The 23,857-nt window shown below is 44.4% G+C and overlaps 1 long non-coding RNA gene across 1 annotated transcript; it reads left to right on the forward strand.

Annotated features, from left to right (window-relative positions):
- Positions 1–3,789: 3,789 nt before the first annotated feature.
- On the forward strand, positions 3,790–8,320 carry LOC310686068. The gene is made up of 2 exons (XR_014515700.1): positions 3,790–3,919; positions 6,894–8,320. It is a non-coding gene; the product is annotated as an uncharacterized lncRNA (long non-coding RNA).
- The last annotated feature ends 15,537 nt before the right edge of the window (positions 8,321–23,857 follow it).

Consider the following 23,857-nt stretch of genomic DNA (forward strand, 5'->3'; position numbering starts at 1 on the left):
TCAGACGGAGCTTCGCCGGTCTGACCCTTAAGACGTAGAGCTGCGCGCAGCAGCTTGAGAATGGAAACTGTAACTCAATAAAAGACTTTTACAAGTGACCGCTGGCTAGCGTGATCCTCTGTGAGCTAGGATCTGGAAGCAGCTCTGATAATAATAATAATAATAATAATAATAATAATAATAATAATAAACTGATGTAAAACGCAGAGTGCAGCAATGGCAGGAATATATCTTTCTCCTTGAAAGAGCACACACTTATAGCTACAAACAATGAAACACTTTTATTAATAAAGGTAGAAGTCAAAATATAGGTGGGACAAATTTTATTCAACATGACAAGATTTATTTCTTGAATGTTTTATTGTTATTTCTGAGAAACCCATGTAGAACTCTATTAATTAAAACTCAGCCCGACACTTTGGCTCCATAAGGTTTAGAAATTAGAGAGATTTCATCTCATTAGTGCATTTATTGCAGTTTTTGGCCTTTTAATTAAGCATTAGCTCCCTCCAAGGTGAGCTTTATTATCCCATAATGCACCTCACTTTCTGCTGTCTGCCGAAATGCACATTAGGACATATCTACTCCTTTCAAGACTGGCTGCATGCGTTCCTATAGAGGCATCTGGCCTTAAAGATGGGAGAGAAATCCCATTCCATTCACATTTCAAGCCAAATGTATAATAAAATGAGAACTAAAAAGCAACCATAGAAAAACAAGAAGCTCAGAGAACTAATAAGGGCAGATTCTTCCGTCTCAGCTGAATTCCTTACTGTGTAAACACATTTATCTGGAAGCAAGTTCCACCACATTTAACAAAGGGATTTTTGTAAACCCCATATTTCCACAAAGAGAGTCAAAGCAGTTTATAATGAATATGACTATGGTAGGTAAAAGGTAAAGGACCCCATGGCGGTTAAAGTCCAGTCAAAGGCAACTATGGGGTTGCAGTGCTCATCTGGCTTCAGGCCAAGGGAGCCAGTGTTTGTCCACAGACAGCTTTCTGGGTCATGTGGCCAGAAGGACTGAACCGCTCCTGGTGCAGTGGGACACCATGACGCGTGTCAGAGTGCACGGAAATGCCATTTACCTTCCCATCACAGTGGTACCTATTTATCTACTTGCACTGATATGCTTTCAAACTGCTAGGTTGGCAGGAGCTGGGGCAGAGCAACGGGAGCTCACCCCGTCATAGGGATTCGAACTGCCGACCTTCCGATCGGCAAGCCCAAGAAGCTCAGTGGTTTAGACCACAGCACCACCCACGTCCCTATGGTAGGTGATGGGTGTAGCCATGTGTCCTACTTTACAGAGGACACTCCTGTGTTTGATGGTTCAGAGGACAATCCTCTTTTTAAGGTGTTCCCCATTTGAATGGCTGCCCAGTGAAAGTCTGGTTTAAAGAAGAAGAAGTAGCGTTTGGATTTGATATCCTGCTTTATCACTACCTGAAGGAGTCTCAAAGTGCCTAACATTCTCCTTTCCCTTCCTCCCCCACAACAAACACTCTGTGAGGTGAGTGGGGCTGAGAGACTTCAGAGAAGTGTGACTGGCCCAAGGTCACCCAGCAGCTGCATGTGGAGGAGCAGGGAATCGAACTACCGCTCTTAACCACTACACCATGCTAAGAAGGGAGTTCAGGAGAAGAGCCTGGAGCTGTGTATAAGTAGTTAGTGCCTGGACTGCAGACTGGGCATGCCACACAAGTCATAGAATCATAGAATTGATTGGAAGGGGCCACAACGGTTATCTAGTCCAGCCCCTTGAAATGCAGGAATTTTTCACCCAACATAGGGTTCAAATCCACAACCCTAGGAATGAATGTTAGAATGATGTCAGAATGAAATTAAGTGGTTCTAGCAGCAATGCCATAAAGGTGTATGAAAAAAATGGCTGGTTAATAGGTGAGAATTTAAAGTTATAATATATTAAGTTAAAGGACTAAGACAAAATCAAAGAGGGAAAGGAATTGCTGAATTAACCAATTGAACCAGAATACAAAAAAGGGAGGTGAGAAGAGGTCAGGAGAGTAAGGAAATGAAACGTAAGATACGGAAGGATAAATTTGTTTCTAAGTGTTTTTTCTATATTTTTTGTCTATACTTTGCATTTTTTATGTTTTTTCTCTTTTTTCTTTTTCTATATTTTTCATTGTCTTTTATGTAATTTTTTGTTTTTGAAATTTCAATAAATATTATTTAAAAAAACAAAAACAAATCCACAACCCTGGGATCAAGAGTCTCATGTTCTTGTTTTACAATTTTTTATGTGCTGTAAGCCAACCAGAGTGGCTGGAGAAACCCAGCCAGATGGGTGGGGTATTAATAATAATAATAATAATAATAATAATAATAATAATAATGTTCTCTCAACTGAGCTATCCAGCTTCACCCACCTGGTCCCAATCTACCCTACTATGATGAGATGCAGTGCTTCCCCCCAAAACAATGTTTAGGGTACTCTCATTTCCCTACTCATATTGAAATACTGCCCCTCAATGAGGCCAAACTTAGATTCACAAAATGTTTAGGGGTCCATGTACCCCTGCATCCCCCCAGAAAAAAGCACTGGTGAGATGTATTTTGTTTCTATTTAAATGACAGCTATTATGTCTAAATTTGCATCTATCAACATAAATTAGCATTTCATTTTATTTTGCAAATCGGTGCCTTCTTTTGTTGTCTTTATGTTTGGGTATGATTCGTTCCCTTTTTTGTGACTCATAAGTGGGGTGGAGTCAGGTCAGTTGCCTCAGGTCTCCAGCAGGAGGCAGACCTCCCAGATACAGTGGTACCTCGGGTTACATATGCTTCAGGTTACAGACGCTTCAGGTTACAAACTCTGCTAACCCAGAAATATTACCTCGGGTTAAGAACTTTGCTTCAGGATGAGAACAGAAATCGTGCTCCGGCGGCGCAGCGGCAGCGGGAGGCCCCATTAGCTAAAGTGGTGCTTCAGGTTAAGAACAGTTTCAGGTTAAGAACGGACCTCCAGAACGAATTAAGTACTTAACTCGAGGTACCACTTTTCCTGCTTGGCAGGGGGTTGGACTCGATGACCCTTGTGGTCTCTTCCAACTCTATGATTCTATGATCTCAAGCGAGCTCCTCCCTGGGGCTGTGAGGTTGGTTGTTCCACAGGTATTTTCCCTGCCTGTCAAATGAACTCCTCAAAAACTTTGGGCTTTCTGCTGACTAGGCAGTCTTACAGTCCTGCCCTTTGCGAGAGCGATGGGATTACTCTGTCAGAGAGAATGAGATTGCAATATGCCTGGGGCTGAGGTTCAGGTACACAGCTTGACGCTCCCCGCTCTTCCGTGTAAAGAGATTAACAGTCCTAAGTGTAATATTAAGAAAAGTTTTCTTGCGCTGCTTCAGCCATGAAGAGCCACCCATTTCCCCAACAAATTAGTAGGAAAGGCTTTTTATCATATGAGAACTATGGCGCAGCAGTCTGCTAACGGACCACCTTTTGATCTCCATTGTACCGCTCAAGTTTTTAAATTTAATAAAAAAAGAATGGAGGAGGGAGGAATGCTTGAGCATTCTATATCTATGGCAATAAATTCTGATTAGATCTTACTGGCTCCCCCCCCCTCCTGTTTTGCTTTGCTCCAAAGCCCCTTTTGGTAACATGAAGGTGAGATAATAGCTTCAGACAAATGGCAAAAGTCTATGAAGTTACAAAAATTGCTCAAGCTCCAAAAGAGCTTAGGAAATGAAAATTATCAGGGGAGATCTTGTCGTGCTGCCAGCACAGTTAACTGCCTGCATTGTTCTTTTGTTTCTTAGAACATGGAATAAATTCGCTCATCAAATAAGAACCTGGGGAGAGACCCACTGGATTGAGCCGAAGACTCATTTAACCCAACGCCCTCCTTCTCACAGTGGCCATCCAGATATCTGTGGGAATCCTGCAGGTGAGACCCAAGTACAGTGGTACCTTGGGTTCCATACGCTTCAGGTTCCATACGCTTCAGGTTACAGACTCCGCTAACCCAGAAATAGTGCTTCAGGTTAAGAACTTTGCTTCAGGATGAGAACGCGGCGGCAGCAGGAGGCCCCATTAGCTAAAGTGGTCTTCAGGTTAAGAACAGTTTCAGGTTAAGAACGGACCTCCGGAACGAATTACGTACTTAACCCGAGGTACCACTGTACAACAGCATTCTCCAAAGTTGGAATCCCCAACAACTGGTATTCAGAAGCTTACTGCCTCCAACTGTGGGTCTGGAACGGTCATAGTGGCTAGTTGCCATTCATTGCCCTATCCTCCATGAATCTGTGTAAGCCTCTTTAAAAAAAACCCGTTAGTATTCCAGTTATTAATATTGCACATTTGGAAGCAATAGGATGGACAAAAAAACTGAGTCCTATTGAAATAAAAATTGCCCAGTCCAAAAATATGGTTCAAAAGCTTTACTAACAGCCTGAGGCTGCATTCTCTCCTGGAGAGAGAGATCATTAGCACACCTTTCTTTTATGGTGCTTGAGAGAGAACAAAGACCTGCTCACACAAAATGGAGATTTGCAATTGAATACTCCCCTTGTGATCTAAAGTTAAACACCTTGTGACAGAATAGCAGAGATACATTCTAAGTTACAGTGGTACCTCGGGTTACATACACTTCAGGTTACATACGCTTCAGGTTACAGACTCTGCTAACCCAGAAATAGTACCTCGGATTAAGAATTTTGCTTCAGGGTGAGAACAGAAATCGTGCTCCGGCGGCGTGGCAGCAGCAGGAGGCCCCATTAGCTAAAGTGGTGCTTCAGGTGAAGAACAGTTTCAGGTTAAGAACAGACCTCCAGAACGAATTACGTTCTTAACCTGAGGTACCACTGTAATTGTCAACCTGTTAAGCTCTCTGCAACTCCTTTGTTTAGCTGCAGTGAAAGTTTCCATGCTATGCATTTAGCAGTAATACAGAGTATTACTGTACTTGCACTTGATGTGCTTTCCTGGGGGTAGCCAAGGCCTTAGATGTTAAGTTGTGGGTGAACATATCAGACGACACAGTGATTCTTCAAACAGCTCTTGTTTATTCTTGCTGGCCCAGGGTGAGAACTTCAGTACATAACATTAGCATTGTCCCCAAAATGCACTGAGGAATACCTGGCCTGCGGCTTCATGCACCTGAGAGGTTGTCATCCGCATGTGTCGCATCCCAGGTGCAAGGAGCCTCTAGGACTGGTAGTTTCCACACTGCCTGATCTTTATGCTAACTCCATCGGTTTCACAGAGAGAGTTAAGGCCATACAAATGCTAACTCCCATCCCCTTGCAAGCAGCGGGGCTTGAAGCTATAAACTTTGCATGGATTTGGGCCCATTCTTTGCTGAGGTCGGCACTACCCAGCTAGTGGCGCATGCTACATTTCCCTTTGAAATGTGAAGTGGTGGTTTCCTATGCCTCGAAGCACAGCATTTTCAGTCTCTCTGCTTGCAAATACTAGAGGGAAAGAGGGAGAGACAAAATCCCGGTGAGCTCTATCGTATTAACACAAGATAACATAATACAGAGGGAGTCTAAAAGTCATCTGTAAAGGACAGGAACAGGATATTAAAAGCAAGAAAGAAGGGTGAGTGATCCCATTAATCTGCGTGACTCTGATTTGGAAGACATGTGGCTAATGGTTTATTATCATTTTGGGCATCTTCCAGCACAGATATGCAACGAGTCTGGCCAGGAGGCAGGCTGTGCTCAAATGTCTGTTGAAAGTGAGCTGTAAGCACAGAAAAATGATGGCGCTGGTCTAGACCAAAGGCCTTCCATTCCTGACATTGCCAGTCAAATTTCACCAAAGAACCGAAGCTTCCCTTTCTTTTCCCATAGCTATATGGTGTCTTTATTGGGTACCTGTCTGTACAAGAGAGAAAACATTGCTTTGTCTCTTTGCAGCTTTTCATTCTCTTTTAAATTTCATTGTGGACTTTGTTGTGCTGCTCTTTTTCTATACAGCTCAATAATTTTTGCCTGAGAGCAAAAATGGAAAATTTAACTGAAAAATGGACAACAAGAACTTATTTATACCCCGCCCATCTGGCTGGGCTTCCCCAGCCACTCTGGGCGGCTTCCAACAAAATATTAAAATACAGCAATGCATCAAACATTAAAAGCTTCCCTAAACAGGGCTGCCTTCAGATATCTTCCAAAAGTCAGATAGTTGTTGTTCTCTTTGACATCTGGTGGGAGGCCGTTCCACAAGGCAGTGCCACTACCGAGAAGGCCCTCTGCCTGGTTCCCTATAACTTGGCTTCTCGCAGTGAGGGAACCGCCAGAAGGCCCTCGGTGCTGGACCTCAGTGTCTGGGCAGAATGATGGGGTGGAGACGCTCCTTCAGATATACTGGACTGAGGAAGGTTTAGGCATCTCTGATGCACAACTTCCGCAAAGTCACCATGTCCAGGGTTTCTTCCAGGAAACTACGACACATTCACTGGCTTGAAATGAAATTTAGATTTGTGGTGTAGATCAAGAAATAGCAGATAAATAATAAGCACTTAAAAATATATATAAATAAGAAAGAGACCTACTGAATCCGGCCGAAGGCTCATCTAGTTCAGTAACCTGTTTCTCACAGTGGTGGAAATAATTAAATATCTAGTTAATATTATCATTAAGCAGAGACAGTATTTATGGATTGATTGGATGATGTGCCACCCAATAAGAAAAGGCTGTTGGTATGGCTTACAAAAAAGGGAACTATAAGACAATAAAAGTCATTGAATCTAATACGGCATAAAGCCAGTCAGCATATAATATCTGTTCAAGGAGCACACAGCTTCTACGTATGCAGGCACAGGATTGCGCAGCGCTAAGTATTTTTATTGGTAAGAATTAGAAAATGTAAATAGATTTCTTGACGGTATCTACCTTTCCCCCAAACATGTGCAGGTCCTCGCCATAGATGCTTTAGCTGCGATTTCTGCATTGCAGGGGTTGGACTAGATGACCCTGGTGTCCCTTCCAATTCTATGATTCTATGGCACTCAGCCCTGAGTGCTCACTGGAAGGACAGATCCTGAAGCTGAGGTTCCAATACTTTGGCCACCTCATGAGAAGAGAAGACCTCCTGGAAAAGACCCTGATGTTGGGAAAGATTGAGGGCACAAGGAGAAGGGGACGACAGAGGACGAGATGGTTGGATAGTGTTCTCGAAGCTACCAGCATGAGTTTGACCAAACTGCAGGAGGCAGTGGAAGACAGGAGTGCCTGGCGTGCTCTGGTCCAGAGGGTCAGGAAGAGTCGGACACGACTAAACGACTAAACAACAATGGCATATTCATGTGTATTTCATATATTTCATATTTTTATGTACTTATAAAGGCCACTCTCCCACCATAACACCCTTTCGAGTGGCTGGAAAATGTGTGATTAGGATGCAAATCTATTCCTGTAAAAACACAATTAAAGTTAATTCATTCAAAAATTGAACCAAACCAGCAGCCTGGCAGGCAGTGGGGAATAGAAAAAGAGGGAAAACCCGGGAAATTCAGCTTTGTTCATTGATATGTCAAAGTTAAATCATTCTTGCCATCACCGTTCCCACCCAGATATCCCCACTTGGAGCAGATATTCTCACCTCCGATTCCCTTTAGATTACTTTCCTTTTTAACCTCATAAATTCTAATATCTTCTTGGCCCACCCTCAAGCCGCCACCTCCACTTTTGTTAAGCTAAACAAATACAGCTGGAGAGAGGTATATATACCAAGCCTTTCCTCCCCACTCATTGACAGCATGAAAAGATTAGCCCTTTTTTAGACAATGGCTATAAATAATTGGGTGACGAATATTCAAAGCATCTATATTCTCCCCCCCCTCTTTTTTTAAACAGGCTTTTGGGGAGGAAACCTGTCTGCATGAAAAATATTCCTAGCAAAAGTTTGTGGGGAGAAGAAGATCAAAGTTATGATTAGGGATATAAATTGGCTGTCTTCTCATTTATATGCAGGCAAATGTCCTTAATTTATTAATCTCATCTGCATATAAAATTACCACCCTCCTTGTCACAAAGAGCTTCTACTTACTAGAGGTTTTGTTTTTTTTGCAAAACAGTGGGTGTTGTTCAACGAAGTTGTGCTCAGGAGTAGACCCCGATGAAATTAATGAACATGATTAATGGACTTAGGTCTATTCATTTCAATGGGTTTACTCTGAGTGAAGCCTAGTTGAATCTCACCCTTTGTTACCATCTGAATAGTTGCCAAAAATCAAAGACAAGGAGTGTCTGGACTTTTTATCTGGGTCTTTATTTTTAAAAAGTAATCCAGCTCAAGAAATTTTCAAAAGAAAAATATAATAAACAACGATTCTTCCTTCCTTCCTTTCAATTTTTGCCCTTTCTTGTTCATTCTTCCTTTAACTGATTGCTTCGTTTTCAGCTCTCTGTGGGGACCACGGCTAGGACCTGAGATGGAGTCCACTTTATTTATTTATTCATTTGATTGATTGATTTATATACCGCCCTATACCCGGGGGTCTCAGGGCGGTTCACAGAATAAAATCAAGATATAAAACCACAAAATACTTTCAAAAAAACAAAAACAGCTGTTCCCTCCCTGCTGGTTTTTATCAGCCAAGAGGGGCAAGGGTCTAGAGCGCAAGTGGTCGCCCTGACTGATCCGAGCACCTTGTCCACATCTTTGAGCCTTATCAACTGAAACTCATCCAACACAACAGGACTAGACTGTGCTCTGGACACCCCATGAGATTTATCTGCTATAAGAGCGGAGTAAAGATCTTGGTGGGTGCAAGCACTTTTATCCTCATAATGCTTTGCAAACAAGTCACAGCGAGCTACTGTTGGTTCTGTCACCTCCTTTGGGCCAGCCTGTAAAAGGCCCTGTACAACCCAGGTGAAATATACTCGGAGTTGAGAGTGGATTTGGTGCTCTTTATTCAGCTCATAGTGGTGAGGAGGAATGGAAGTTCCCCCAGAATGTCTGCTTTATATACATTATTTACACAATGGGCCCCACGTGATTTCCGGGATTCTCCTGTAGGCCAATCAGGTTGCGGATTCACTACCACCTGGAGCTGGATTGGGTGGCTCCTGTGGACCAATCAGACTGCTGCATTCTGGGTCCTATTGTTCTAGGACCAATCAGACTGCTGCATTCTGAATCCTATTGTTCTAGGACCAATCAGACTGCTGCATTCTGAATCCTATTCAACTCAGTACAGAACACCAGGAAAGCTCTGCTGGACAACAAAATGAGGATGCAATGGAGGCAGCAAAGTACCGTATGCCTTTTTTGCCGCCTTCACTGCCACTAGGTAGGCTTGGTAAGGAGCCCTTACCAGTGTTCGGTTGCATTCATTCGGATCTTTCCTCACCTTGCGTTCAAGCCGTCTCCCAGCTTGCTTCCTCGCCCTAAGCTCTGGCGTATATCAGGGCGCCAATCAGGCTCCACAAAGTGCAAGGTCAAATTCCACGGGGTGGAAGCAAACACTTGCTAAAAATCTGGGAGGCAGATCACAATTTAAAGCAGAGATCCAGGAAAGCAGTAGCTGGTGGTGGTGTGTGGAGCCACCAAGTACACACAACTGCAGCTTATATGGATGGAGTTGGGCTGGGTACACCAGCTGGAAGCAGCTGTCATGGGATGGCCAAGGAGCTGTGCCACTGCCCCTCCTACCATCCACCATCTGAGGTGGCCCTCTCAAATTACCTAACGGTACAGCTGGAGGTCTCCACATTCTGAATCTGCCATATGCAAGGTCTCCACATTCTGAATCTGCCATACAGAAAGCAAGACCCGTTTTCTGTGTTGGTGCTGAGCTTTAAAGCCCTCAATGACCTCGGCCTAGTATACCTGAACGAGCGTCTCCACCCCCATCCTTCAGCCTGGACACTGAGGTTCAGCTCCGAGGGTCTTCTTGCGGTTCCCTCCCTGCGAGAAGTGAGATTACAGGGAACCAGGCAGAACCAGGGAACCAGGCAGAGGGCCTTCTTGGTAGTGGCACCCACCCTGTGGAACACCCTCCCATCAGATGTCAAGGAAATAAACAACTATCTGACTTTTAGAAGACATCTGAAGGCAGCCCTGTTTAGGGAAGATTTTAATGTTTGATGTTTTGTAATATTCTGTTGGGAACTGCCCAGAGTGGCTGGGGAAACCCAGCCAGATGGGCAGGGTATTAATAATAATAATAATAATAATAATAATATCCCTCCTTAGAGAATGGTCCTGTATCTTTAAGGGTTTTGAGAAGAGAAGTCGCCTGTTTTCACCTCTGCAACACTTACAACATGACAAGCTACACTGGCCCAAATCCCCTCTGAGAAGCTCAGTTTAGCCCCATTGCCTTTCTCCCCATGGTTTTCAGGATTGTCTACTGGCTCTATGGCGTACTGAAACCTAACAGTTAATCCTGCCTCTCTCTCTCTCCTTTAGACCTTTGTCAACAGCTGCTGTTTTTGAGGTGCCTCGGTAGCAGCCTGCAATTAAAAAATCACTCCAGCTGGAACAGATGAGAAACATCGTGGATTACGATTCCCTCTCCCTTGTTTGGGTTTAGAACATGCCTTTCCCTCTTGTTTTCCTTTAATCGCCCTTTGGAGAGAACGTTTCTGCAGCCATCTCTCCGACACGGTGTCCATCGGAGAGGCGGTTAGTGTGGCGTCCCGAAGCCAACGGAAGAAGCAGCCACACGCTCAGGCTGCAGATGTTCAGGGTGGCAACTTGGGGGAAAGCAATGGCAATTAATGAGCATATGGTCAATAATAAATCCATACAGTAGTGCCGGCTCATATTAATCACAGGATTAAAAATAATAGCGCCTCCCCTACAAGCAGCGAGGAGGAAGAAAAGGGCTCCGGTTGCATTTATTTGGCTGGCTTAATATATCTTGAGCGTTATGCTTATCAGAGCTTCTTCAGTGATGCTCGATGCAGAGAAGGCAGAGGATTTATGACGCTGTTTGTGACAATGGACCCTGATAAAAATGGCTAAAAGGAGCAAGATAAAACCTAAACATCTGGAAAGACATATGTCACGATCGCGGAGCGGGATGAATGTCAATGGGAATATCTGACAGGGAACGGTGGAGTAGAACTCTGGTCTTGCCAGGAACTGAGTTGTGCAAAGTCATAGAACTGTATAGTTGGAAGGAAACCTGGGAATCATCTAGTCCAACCCCTGGAAGGCAGGAATCTCAGCAAAAGCATCCATGACAGATGGCCATCCATCTGCTTAAAAACCTCCAATGAAGGGGAATCCACAATCTCCTGAGGGAGTCCGTTCCACCGTCAAACAACTCTTAACATCAGACAGTTATTCTTCTTGTTTAGTCAGAATCTCCTTTCTTGGAAATGGAAGCAAGAAGAAATTCCGACGACAGAAGAACGGCAGACAAAATTAATGGACTACGCAGAATTAGATAAAATGACAGGAAGGATTCAAAACCTGCGGGACCAGAGATTCACAGAAGATTGAAAGAAATATACAAACTATTTGAAGAGCAACTGTATTCAACAAATTACGCTAGTAGGGCTACAAGAAGTTTTGTAAGGAGAAATTTATGAAACATTGCAAAGTAGAGAAAGACTGGAGATATTAGGTATGAGTTTAAACATAATAGTGAAAGTAAGAAATGTATATTAAGTGAATGGACTGGAAAATTTTCAGATGTGATTGATGGAAGTCAAAAAATTGTATAAGATGTAAAAGTGTGTTTAATTATTGTTGAAAATGATGTGCTAAAAACTAATAAACACACACACACACACACACACACACACACACACACACACACACATATATATATATGAAAATTAGTTCCAAAGCAATAAAGAATTTTTGTAGAGGCTTAAAGACGAAAGAAAGAGAGAAAGAGAGAGAGAGAGAGAGAGAGAGAGAGAGAGAGAGAAAGAAAGAAAGAAAGAAAGAAAGAAAGAAAGAAAGAAAGAAGAATCTCCTTTCTTGTAACTTGAATCCATTGATTCAAATACCACCTTCCAGAGCAGGAGAAAACATGCTTGCTCCACCCTCCATGTGACAGTCCTTAACTATTTGAAGATGGCTATCGTATCTCCTCTCACCTCCTCTCTTTTCCAGGCTAAAGATATCCAACTCCTTCAACCATTCCTCATAAGGCTTGGTTTCCAGACCCTTGATCATCTTGGTCACCATCCTCTGCTCAGGTTCCAGCATGTCAATATCCAGTATCCAATTGTGGTGCCCAGAACTGAACACAATACTCCAGGAATGGTCTGACCAAGGCAGAATAGAATGAAAACCTTTTAAGATCAGGAGTGGGGGAACTTTTACACACTGAGAGCTACATTCTCTCATGAGGAGGCTTCCGGTGTCTGCAGGCCACTGATGGGCAGGGGGCTACAGGTAAAAAAATAATAATGAGTGGGGCAATGGGTGGGGTTTCTCTACTTTTCTTCAGTAGGCTTCATTCCAGTCCTGCAAAAGTCAGAGGTTTCTATGCACAATACTTTGCAGCCTCCACTCTGGTAAAGAAAAGTGATGGTCCCAGTGCAAAGACATAATCCAGTTGGCGGCATCATTCAGGAGGGTGTGGAGCAGGGTCACTGAGGGGTGTGACTCAGGGAGGGGCCTGGTCAAGGCAAGGCTGAATAGGGAGACCTGGATGCTACATTTAGGTCCCCAGCCTGAAGTTCAGCACCCCTATAATATGCCCTCCAATGAAAATAGGGACATCCTATTCCATAATAACAATAATAATTTTATTACTTATACCCTGCCCATCTGATTGGGTTGCCCGAACCATATTGGGCAACTTCCAACATATATAAAAACACAACAAAACATTAAAAAACTTCCCTATACAGGGCTGCCTTCAGATGTCTTCTAAAGGTTGTATAGTTACTTATCTCCTTGGCTCGGGGTTGCAGAACTCCACACCCTCCAACATTTCTCCAATGAAAATCGAGGCATTCCAAGGAAAGCGGGATATTCCAGGATCAAATCAGAAACCGGGACAGTTTCTATAAATCCAGGACTGTCCCTGGAAAATAGGGACGCTTGGAAGGTCTGCTATAATGATACTTTTCATGTATTCATTTAGGCAGTGGCAGACCTTGGTGTCTCAAATTTCAGTGGCACCCTGTGTGACACCAACATCTGGCACCCCCACCTCTCACCTTCTGTTGGAAGTCATAGTTTTGGTGTTAGATGTGTTGCCCCAAAAGTTCTGTCCCCGGAGCGACTGCACCAATCACAGTCCCCTAGATCCGCCTCTGATTTAGGTATAAATGAATGTATGAGGGGAGAGGGGTAATTGGGGACATGTCTGTTGGCCTTCACCCTGACCAAGCTGCAGCTCAGGAACAAAGATCAAGTTATGAACATGGCAAGTGAGTCCCAAGTAATGGCATATCTAGCTAGAGGGCCTCCTGTAGCTACAGCATCATGGAGATGGAAGAGAACTTGGAGGTAATCCAGTTGATGTCCTTCTTCAATGCAGGATCTTGAAACGAAAGATGTACAGCATCCCTGAATCCCTGAATCACACCACTGGTCCATCAAGCTCAGTACAGTGGTACCTCGGGTTACGTACTTAATTCGTTCCAGATGTCCATTCTTAACCTGAAACTGTTCTTAACCTGAAGCACCACTTTTTCTAATGGGGCCTCCTGCCGCCGCCGTGCCGCCGTAGCATGATTTCTCTTCTCATCCTGAAGCAAAGTTCTTAACCTGAGGTACTATTTCTGGGTTAGTGGAGTCTGTAACCTGAAGCGGATGTAACCTGAAGCGTATGTAACCCGAGGTACCATTGTACTGCCTATACCAGGGTTTCCCAAACTTGGGTCTCCAGCTGCTTTTGGACTGCAACTCCCATCATCCCTAGTGAGCAGGACCAGTAGTCAGGGATGATGGGAATTGTAGTCCAAAAACAGGTGGAGACCCAAGTTTGGGAAACGCTGGTCTTCACTGATTGGCTCAGCTGTCCACTTTTTAAGATGACCATCTCTTGTATCCGGAGATGTCAGTTTCTGAACCTGGGACCTCCTACTAGTTCATGTTCATCTTTTCCAAACAACACATGGCAGTGGAAGGGGGGATAGGACAGCTGGTTTATTTTATAATAATAAGAGGAATGATACTGATGTAACGTTTGGAGGTGGATGGTAATTTGGCACCGGTCAGCACCTGACTTTTCGGCTTGCATTTTCGAGCGTAGCCCCTTCCTCTTTGCACTGTGCATGGAGAGCAGCTGTCCCAGATTTACTGCTTTGCCATCTGAAGAAGAAAGCAGCTGCTGATGCTGTGAGGACGCATGCAATCTCAGGCAGGCAGGGTTTTATTCCTGCCTATTGAGGATTCTTTTAAGCTTCTACCCAGAAGTCTACGGGATGTGCCCAGGCTTTCGGCACAGTTCAGGGACCTGGTTAAGATATGGCTTATTACGCTGGGAAAGAACTTGCTGCTGTGTAATGTTTTTTCGTGAACAAGCTGCATCACAGGCCTGTATTTATAACCGCAAGGTTCTCTTTAAGAAAAGCATCACTGGTCAGACGATACGGCCCTTTACTAAATGTTGAATGAATGCGGCAATCTGTTTTCTGCCAGAAGGCAGATCCTCCTTTCATTTCCACTAGATACTCAGGGCAGGGAAATTTGGATAGGGTTAATGGGGCCTGGATGGACTTTTAGAAGACATCTGAAGGCAGCCCTGTTTAGGGAAGCTTTTAATGTTTGATGCATTACAGTATATTAATATTTTGTTGGAAGCCGCCCAGAGTAGCCCAGCCAGATGGGTATAAACAAACTATTCTTCTTCTTCTTCTTCTGGCTGCAAATGTCTCTTCATGGTCAGCAGGCCAAGGTGACAGGTTCAGCTCATGTTCTTGAACTTGCAGAATAAAAATTTGCCAGCACCACACTGATTTAGTTTTTATTCGTAAGAAATACATTGGAAAGCAAAAGTAAACAACTCCTGGCAGTGCTTGAACAGCAGACTGGACTAGATGGGCCATTGGCCTGATCCAGCCTCTTACTTACCTTCTTATGTTTGTATGCTTGTTTGAAATGTCCACAGTCCAAACTGCATCTCTGTCGCTGCAGTAGGACATTCCCAATGTGGGGACAGCTTGTGCATTTCATCAGGAAATATACCATTTGGGCTTCTGGTTCTCTTGCATGATTTAATGTCAGAAACCACCTTTGTACTCACCCCAGAACATTATTTCCTTTGCCGCAAGAGTGCATGCAGAAAGTACAGAGTTTCCGGGACATGGTGCTCAGTATCATCAGATGTCATTGGCACAGATACAGTGGCATCGCAACGGGGGGGCAGGGGGCAGTGCGCCCTGGGTTCCATGTCTGCAGGGGTGACAAGAAGTCACGCCGCAGGGGCTTGGGGCGGTGCGAGCAGGCATTGCACCGCTGCAGCCGCATGTGAAGGACCCTCCGTTCACAGCTGCAGCCATGAGCAGAGGATCCCGGTGCCGGTGGCAAACCGCTAAATACAGCGCATGTGTGGCGCTGCACGCATGCGCTGTACATAGCGACGCCACACATGCGCTGTATAGCGGTTTGCCAGCGGTGGCACTCCAGCACTGTACAGATGGTGCTGGGTGTTAGTTTCTGTTCTTATCACTGTGCAGCTGCTTGGAGTCATAGGACTCTGTTTACATTCCAGAGACTTTCCAGGTTATTGGAAGTCTCACGGGAGGGGAGACGGGATGTGACGTTAGTGGTTTCCTGTTTCCTTTGTTCCTTTGTTCGGTTGCTCTCTGCTTTCATAGAGAGAGGATGTCTTATCTGTCTGCGTAGCTTAGAAATAAACTCTTTACACTGTAGCCCAAACCTCTCGTCTCTTTGCTGGAAACTGCTGAATGGAACATGCCTTGGAGCCTTATCAAAGGCTCAGGTCGTTATATGTCGGGAGGCGATTCCAAAGACTCGGGGGAAGAAAAAGAGCTTTATGAGCTTGGCCGAGCGGAGATCCCGACACTGGGATCCTTCCATTGCCGCTACAGCCACGAGCAGAGGATCCCGGCACCGTTTGTATGGCGCTGGAGCAGTGCCGCCGGTAAACCACTAAGGTAACCCTCAGGCCAGGCCCAAGGTATTTTGCTCTCTGATGCACAATGCACAGTGCTTTTCTTCGAGAAAAAGAGGTGCCAGCACTCACCATAAAGTTGTTAAACCAAGTGCCACATTTTTAACCAGTGTTTTTCTTCTGGGAAAAAAAAGTTTCTGGTACTGTGTACCCTTGAGTACCCCCCCCCCAAAAAAAAGTACTGACCATAATTCAGAATGTAACTAGGTGTTGTTGACACCGTTAAAATAAATGGGTTTCAGCACACCTTACTCCGGCCAAAATCTTTAAGTGATGTGTTGTTTCTCCCATTCCTCAAAAGTAAGAATTCTAAATGAATTTCAAGATATATATTAAGCAAACAATCATTTGAAGGAGGAATGTCCGCAAGCCGCACGAGCAATTTAATCATGTTGTAACATGATCTCCCTCTGGCATGGCTGCATTTATAATACAGAGATGCCCTTTATCTGAATAGTGTTGTTCCAAAATTATTTGCATTTGAACTGAAAGACTCTATTGTGCTGTCACTGCAGCAATCCAGTAAATCTTCCCATCGAGAATAGATTGCAGTATTTCTTGCAGGTTTTCAACGAATGGACATCCTGCACATCTTGGGGGCTTTTCTGACAGTTCTTTTTCCCATGCTCAAGGCGCAAATGATCATTGTCTTAAGCAAAAAAAAATTCTCCCAGGTCAAAGTTGCCAGGGATTCTGGGTAATGATTGCACTTATTTGCAGTTAAGGGTTTTCCCTCCCTGTCTTCACAAAAACGCTGGCACCTTGGACTCAGTGCCTCTGAACATCTGTAGACATCGTTTGCCTCTGAGGGGAATGCTTTTCTTCTCTGGGGCTGGGGGGGAGACCTGGAAAGAAAGTGCCAGAGAGCATGTGCAGAGCATATTTGCAGCTTTCCCTGTTAAGGCACTCAGTCTATATCAATGCTTCCCAAATTTGGGTCTCCAGCTGTTTTTCAACTACATTTCCATGACTATTGGTCCTGCTAGCTAGGGATGATGGGAATTGTAGTCCAAAAACAGCTGGAGACCCAAGTTTGGGAAACACTGGCCTAGATGACAAGGATGGATGTGGCCAATTAGTGCTGCAGGAACACTCACCTTTTGCTTTGGAATGGATGTAATTTGCTCACTTAGTTATTGCAGAGAATCCAGGTGACATTGCTGCCAACCCACTGCTTCCTTTAGGCAGCAGTTCTCAACCTGTGGGCCCCAGATGTTGTTGGACTACAACTCCCAGCATCCCTGAGCTCTGGCCTTGCTAGTTAGGGGTGATGGGAGTTGTAGTTCAACAACATCTGGGGTCCCACAGGTTGAGAAAGGCTGCTTTAGGGCAAAGATGGAGAACCTGTGGCCCTCCAGATGTTGTTGATGTACAACCTCCATTGCCCTAACCATTGATCATGCTAGCTGGGACTGATGGAAGTTGAAATCTAGCAAGATCTGAAGGACCTTAAGGCCTGGAGTTTGGTGGGGAGGTTGGGGGTGATTTTTATGACTTTGCATGGAATTGTTGTGGCAACTTGTCTCATGCTGACTGACAAAGTTCTACTGATGCACCTCATGGCAGGTATAATCTGTGCAGTGATAGGTGATGCCCTATTTACCTCCTGCATTTCTTGCCCTTCATTCCCTGGGTGAACTTGTTGTTGTTTAGTTGTTTAGTCGTGTCCGACTCTTCATGACCCCAGGCACTCCTGTCTTCCACTGCCTCCTGCAGTTTGGTCAATCTCATGCTGGTAGCTTCGAGAACACTGTCCAACCATCTCATCCCCTTCTCCTTGTGCCCTCCATCTTTCCCAACATCAGGGTCATTTCCAGGGAGTCTTCTCTTCTCATGAGGTGGCCAAAGTATTGGAACCTCAGCTTCATGATCTGTCCTTCCAGTGAGCACTCAGGGCTGATTTCCTTAAGAATGGAGAGGTTTGATCTTCTTGCAGTCCATGGGACTCTCAAGAATCTCCTCCTTCTCCTGGGTGAACTAGCAATTGCCATATCTCCATCCCTTACCCTATAGTCAGTTCCACTCCCTTTAATAATCTCATTTATTTTTTGTGTTAAATTTTGAATGCAGAAATGGAAATAGTCAGGTAAGCCATGACTGTAATACATTGTATTTTTTAGATACAATGCAATAAATGAATGAATGGTTGTTTTGACTGCAATGAGGAAACAAGCAAGGAAAAGGTCAGTGGCCAGCAGGAAACAGGAAAAGAATGACCAAAGGGCCGATTTCAATAATGACATGGTCCAAAGGGAACAGGAAATGATGGGAATTAAAAGGCCAATTTCAAATGGGAGACCTTTGTGTTTTGGAATTGAATAGAATTTACTTCTGAACAAATAAATTAAGGATGATCCCAGTGATAATGGGCACTGCAGGATTTTTATGTAGACAATAAAGGTAAAGGTACCCCTGCCCGTACGGGCCAGTCGTGTCTGACTCTAGGGTTGTGCGCTCATCTCACTTAAGAGGCTGGGAGCCAGCGCTGTCCGGAGACACTTCCGGGTCACGTGGCCAGCGTGACGAAGCTGCTCTGGCGAGCCAGCACCAGCGCAGCACACGGAAACGCCGTTTACCTTCCCGCTATAAAGCGGTACCTATTTATCTACTTGCACTTAGGGGTGCTTTTGAACTGCTAGATGGGCAGGAGCTGGGATCGAAAGACAGGAGCTCACCCCGCTGTGGGGATTCGAACCTCCGACCATATGATCGGCAAGTCCTAGGCACTGAGGTTTTACCCACAGCGCCACCCGCGTCCCTATGTAGACAATAGTGAGTGCTATTTTTCTAGAAAAAAAGGTGCCAGAACTCACAATGAATACCTCCTTCGTTCTCTTAGAATGGCAATGGTGCCCACCTGAGAGGTGCCAGAACTGAGTTCTGGCTGGAAAAAACCAACCTATTATACTTACTACCATGTGGAATCTCAGTTTGACTTTGACTTCTACCTGCTTGCATAAAAGAATAATAGAATCATAGAGTTGGAAGAGACCACAAGGGCCATCGAGTCCAACCCCCTGCCAAGCAGGAAACACCATCAGAGCACTCCTGACATATGGTTGTCAAGCCTCTGCTTAAAGACCTCCAAAGAAGGAGACTCCACCACACTCCTTGGCAGCAAATTCCACTGTCGAACAGCTCTTACTGTCAGGAAGTTCTTCCTAATGCTTGGGTGGAATCTTCTTTCTTGTAGTTTGGATCCATTGCTCCGTGTCCGCTTCTCTGGAGCAGCAGAAAACAACCTTTCTCCCTCCTCTATGTGACATCCTTTTATATATTTGAACATGGCTATCATATCACCCCTTAACCTCCTCTTCTCCAGGCTAAACATGCCCAGCTCCCTTAGCCGTTCCTCATAAGGCATCGTTTCCAGGCCTTTGACCATTTTGGTTGCCCTCCTCTGGACACGTTCCAGTTTGTCAGTGTCCTTCTTGAATTGTGGTGCCCAGAACTGGACACAGTACTCCAGGTGAGGTCTGACCAGAGCAGAATACAGTGGCACTATTACTTCCCTTGATCTAGATGCTATACTCCTATTGATGCAGCCCAGAATTGCATTGGCTTTTTTAGCTGCCGCGTCACACTGTTGGCTCATGTCAAGTTTGTGGTCAACCAAGACTCCTAGATCCTTTTCACATGTACTGCTCTCAAGCCAGGTGTCCCCCATCTTGTATTTGTGCCTCTCATTTTTTTTGCCCAAGTGCAATACTTTACATTTCTCCCTGTAAAAATTCATCTTGTTTGTTTTTGCCCAGTTCTCTAATCTGTCAAGGTCGTTTTGAAGTGTGATCCTGTCCTCTGGGGTGTTAGCCACCCCTCCCAGTTTGGTGGGGAGAAATGTCTGAGCAGCACTAAAGCACCTTAGCACAGAAAGGGCTCAATTCACAAAACATGGATACTCACAAAAAATCAGGAACACAGAATGTTTTAGATTTTATTTCATACCTGTTCTTGAACTTGCAAGACAAAATCATGCCACGCAGGGTTCACTGACTCCTAATTCCCAAGTGTGCTGAATTATGGATTTGCTCTTAGCTCTTAGATTAGCATGTAGTTAATTGTAGATTGAACTCAATATTGAACATTTTCCTATCCGCATAGGATAAGAAGGGGATGCAGCTGTGCCTAGCGATGTGAAAGCTAAATGAAAACCAACTGCCTTCTTTAGAACTTCATGGATTTGTTTTGCAGCTGGGATACTGTGGGTTTATTTTTTAGGGCTTAACTTCAAGGTAAATCTGAATATCCCCCAGTTGCAACATTATGCAGCCTCTGAACAGTCAGGAATGCTTATTTTGCATTCAGAACCGCTAGGGGATGTTAACACTTCATTAATATGCACAGGTGTAGTTATCTGTCTGTACTTTCATAATGCTATTCCATTTATATAGTGGTAGTACTTGAAGGATATAACAGAGTCTGCTCCCAGCTAGAGAGATTCTGCAGTGAAGCCAGCAAGTTATTGCAGAAGTAATCAGACAGCTCAGAGGAGTTCAGTCTCAGATGTCTCATTCTATCTTATCCCAGTTCTTGAAACCCATCTCAAATGTCTCTGTGAAACCTCCAGTTGCACAGAGATGTCTTTCCTTGCTAGTTGACAGCTTCCTGCCACAGCTTCTACTTCTAATCTCACATGGCTCTGGAAGGAGAATTGAGATAGAAAACAAAGGCCAGACACATCACGCTCCCGTCTTCTTTTGCTTCTCTCCACCAGTTGTGTCATTTCCCCACTGGGTTTGTTTAAGCAGCTTTCAGAGTTACTTCAGATGGTCCAAAACACAGCAGCCATTGAGAACCTACATAAGGCAGCTTCAGAGGTTGCCAGTTCATTTCTTGGCCCCAGGCAAAGGGCTCACATTGGCGCTTAAAGCCCTAAATGGCTTGGCTTGGCTCCCAAAAAACATGAAAGGCCACCTTCTTCCATGTAGAATTGTAGACCCTCTTGGGTGTGAACCTCTTGGTATCTCCACCACTCTCAGAAGTTCAATAGGTGGTGGCCTAGGACAGGACATTCAACTGCAGAAGCCCCTAAACTGTGGAATTCCCTCCCTGCTGAGATGCGCTTGGCACCTTTATTGTGTAGGTTTTGCTGTGTGCTTAAAATGCACCACTTTAACCTGAACCTTTGACATCTGAGATACATACATTTTAGGACCCACCAAGTTCTTCCAATTGTAAATTGTCTTAGCTCATTTTAACATTGCCTATTTGCATTGTTGTAATCCACCCTGGTGCATTCTACTAGCTTAGTACAGTGGTACCTCGGGTTAAGTATTAATTCGTTCCGGAGGTCCATTCTTAACCTGAAACTGTTCTTAACCTGAAGCACCACTTTAGCTAATGGGGCCTCCTGCTGCCGCTGCGCTGCCAGAGCATGATTTCTGTTCTCATCCTGAAGCAAAGTTCTTAACCTGAAGCACTATTTCTGGGTTAGAGGAGTCTGTAACCTGAAGCGTATGCAACCTGAAGCGTATGTAACCTGAGGTACCACTGTATATAGAAGCGGCTGCATAATTGACCATTGATGTGGCAACAATTATACGATTGCAGTTAACACGCCTGTTTTGTTGTGGTTAAGCAAATAGCAGTTGAGGGGGAGCTTGAGCAGCCTTCAGATTGGGAGGAGAAAGGTGAACAGTCCCACCTAGGGATGGGTGAACCTGCCCATTTTGGTTCTTCTCAGTTTCTCATTTTTCCAAGCTTATGTTCAATTCTATCCGTTTCCACCTTCTTGTTCGCTATGGCTTGGGAGCAGAGTTTTGTCATGAAGCAGCCAAGTTGAGTTAATGAGCAGAGGGGGAGAGAGATCAGGAGACAGTGGAAGACTTCTACCATTCTATGGCATCCATTCTTTGACATACAATTTTTGACACCAAGGCTGGCCCACCCATGAGGCAAGGTGAGGTGACCACCTCAGGTGGTAGGATCTACATGGACATCAGATCCTGCCTCTAAGGAATGCTGCTGCACTCCCCCCTTGTTCCCAAAGTAGATCTTCATTTGCTGCATGATCCTGGTGTAAGTCTTCACTCAGCCCTTCTTCCCTGGTGGATGGGTGGGAGCATCATTTTGTGGTTCGCCTCAGGTGTCAAAATGTCTTGGGCCAGCCTGGTTCAACATCCATCAATGATCTGTGACATCCATCAACTTTCTGGCTAGTATGGTTAGTACCCTTTGGAATATTACTGCTCTTAACTGCATTTTAGTAAGAACTGTAACTTTAAGAGCTTGAGCTTGCTTTTCCCTCCTCCCTCACATTCCTTTTTCCTTGCATGCCATGTATTTCTAGATATGAAGTCTGAGGATAGGGACAATCTTAATATGGATACTATTAAGTCTCACTGAGAGCTTTTTGAATAAAGAGCAGAGGATCAATGCCATAAATAAACAAATACATTGAACTTAATATTAGTCCACCTTAAGCTCCCACCCTACCAACATTTTTGGGACCCCTCATTTTTTGCAGAGCTTATCACTTTGCACCCTAAAGATCTGGACTGATAAGTTGAAGGATTTGCCACTATGAATTTGAGTGGCTGCTTTAAATGTATGGGGCTGGCAATATTTGGGGTTGTATCCAATGCTAGTCATACGCAGAGTAAACCCATTGTAATTAATATGCATCCTTAACTTAGCTTCATTAATTTCAGTGGGTTTACTCTGAGTAGAACTTAGTTGGCTACAAACATTGGATTTTACTGATCACATTTTCCTACGCATATGTATGAGTTAGGTGCCTATGCTAAGATTTGGGGGCTTATATTATATATTTGAAAAATTAATGGACTTTAAGGGTGAACTTTGCAAAACGTTGCCAACCGTTGAGACAATGTACTAATTCATATAATGTTTACTGCCTTGAGAAAGTAAAAATATGGTGTTTAATTCTTCAAATTCCCTGAAGGCTGGCTAAGAGTTAGTGATGCATTTTAATTATGACGAAGAAAAACATTCTAAGAGTGTTCCATAAATTTCCCACTCAGCTACTCTTTGAATGGGGAAAATTGGACAAGGGGTGGTGTGTGTGTGTGTGTGTGTGTGTGTGTGTGTGTGTGTGTGTGCATGGAATCTGGCTGGCTTCAATGAGCTGGAGCAAAACCAGGCTTCTGTGAAGATGGAAATGTGTCAAATTAAATTATGTGTCAAGCTAAATGCTTACGAATCTCCTAACAATATAAGAAGAGGCTGCTGGATCAGACCAAGGGCCCATCTAGTCCAGCATCTTGTTCTTATAGCGGCCAATCGTAGGAAACTGGCAAACAGGACCTAAACACAAGAGTCCTCACCCAACCTGTGATTTGACTGGGAGCAGCTGCTGAGACCACATAACACCGGTCTTGAAAGACCTACATTGGGTCCCAGTACGTTTCCGAGCACAATTCAAAGTGTTGGTGCTGACCTTTAAAGCCCTAAATAGCCTCGGTCCAGTATACCTGAAGGAGCGTCTCCACCCCCATCATCCAGCCCGGACACTGAGGTCCAGTGCCAAGGGTCTTCTGGTGGTTCCCTCACTGCGAGAAGCCAAGTTACAGGGAACCAAGCAGAGGGCCTTCTTGGTAGTGGCACCCGCCCTGTGGAACGCCCTCCCACCAGATGTCAAAGAGAAAAACAACTTTCAGACTTTTAGAAGACATCTGAAGGCAGCCCTGTTTAGGGAAGCTTTTAATGTTTGGTATGTTACTGTATTTTAATATTATGTTGGAAGCCGCCCAGAGTGGCTGGGGAAGCCCAGCCAGATGGGTGGGGTATAAAGAAATTATTATTATTATTATTATTATTATTATTATTATTATTTCCAGCAACTGGTATTCAGAA

Source organism: Podarcis liolepis, assembly GCF_965112155.1.
Source record: "Podarcis liolepis genome assembly, chromosome: 9".
In the NCBI taxonomy this organism is placed as follows: domain Eukaryota; kingdom Metazoa; phylum Chordata; class Lepidosauria; order Squamata; family Lacertidae; genus Podarcis; species Podarcis liolepis.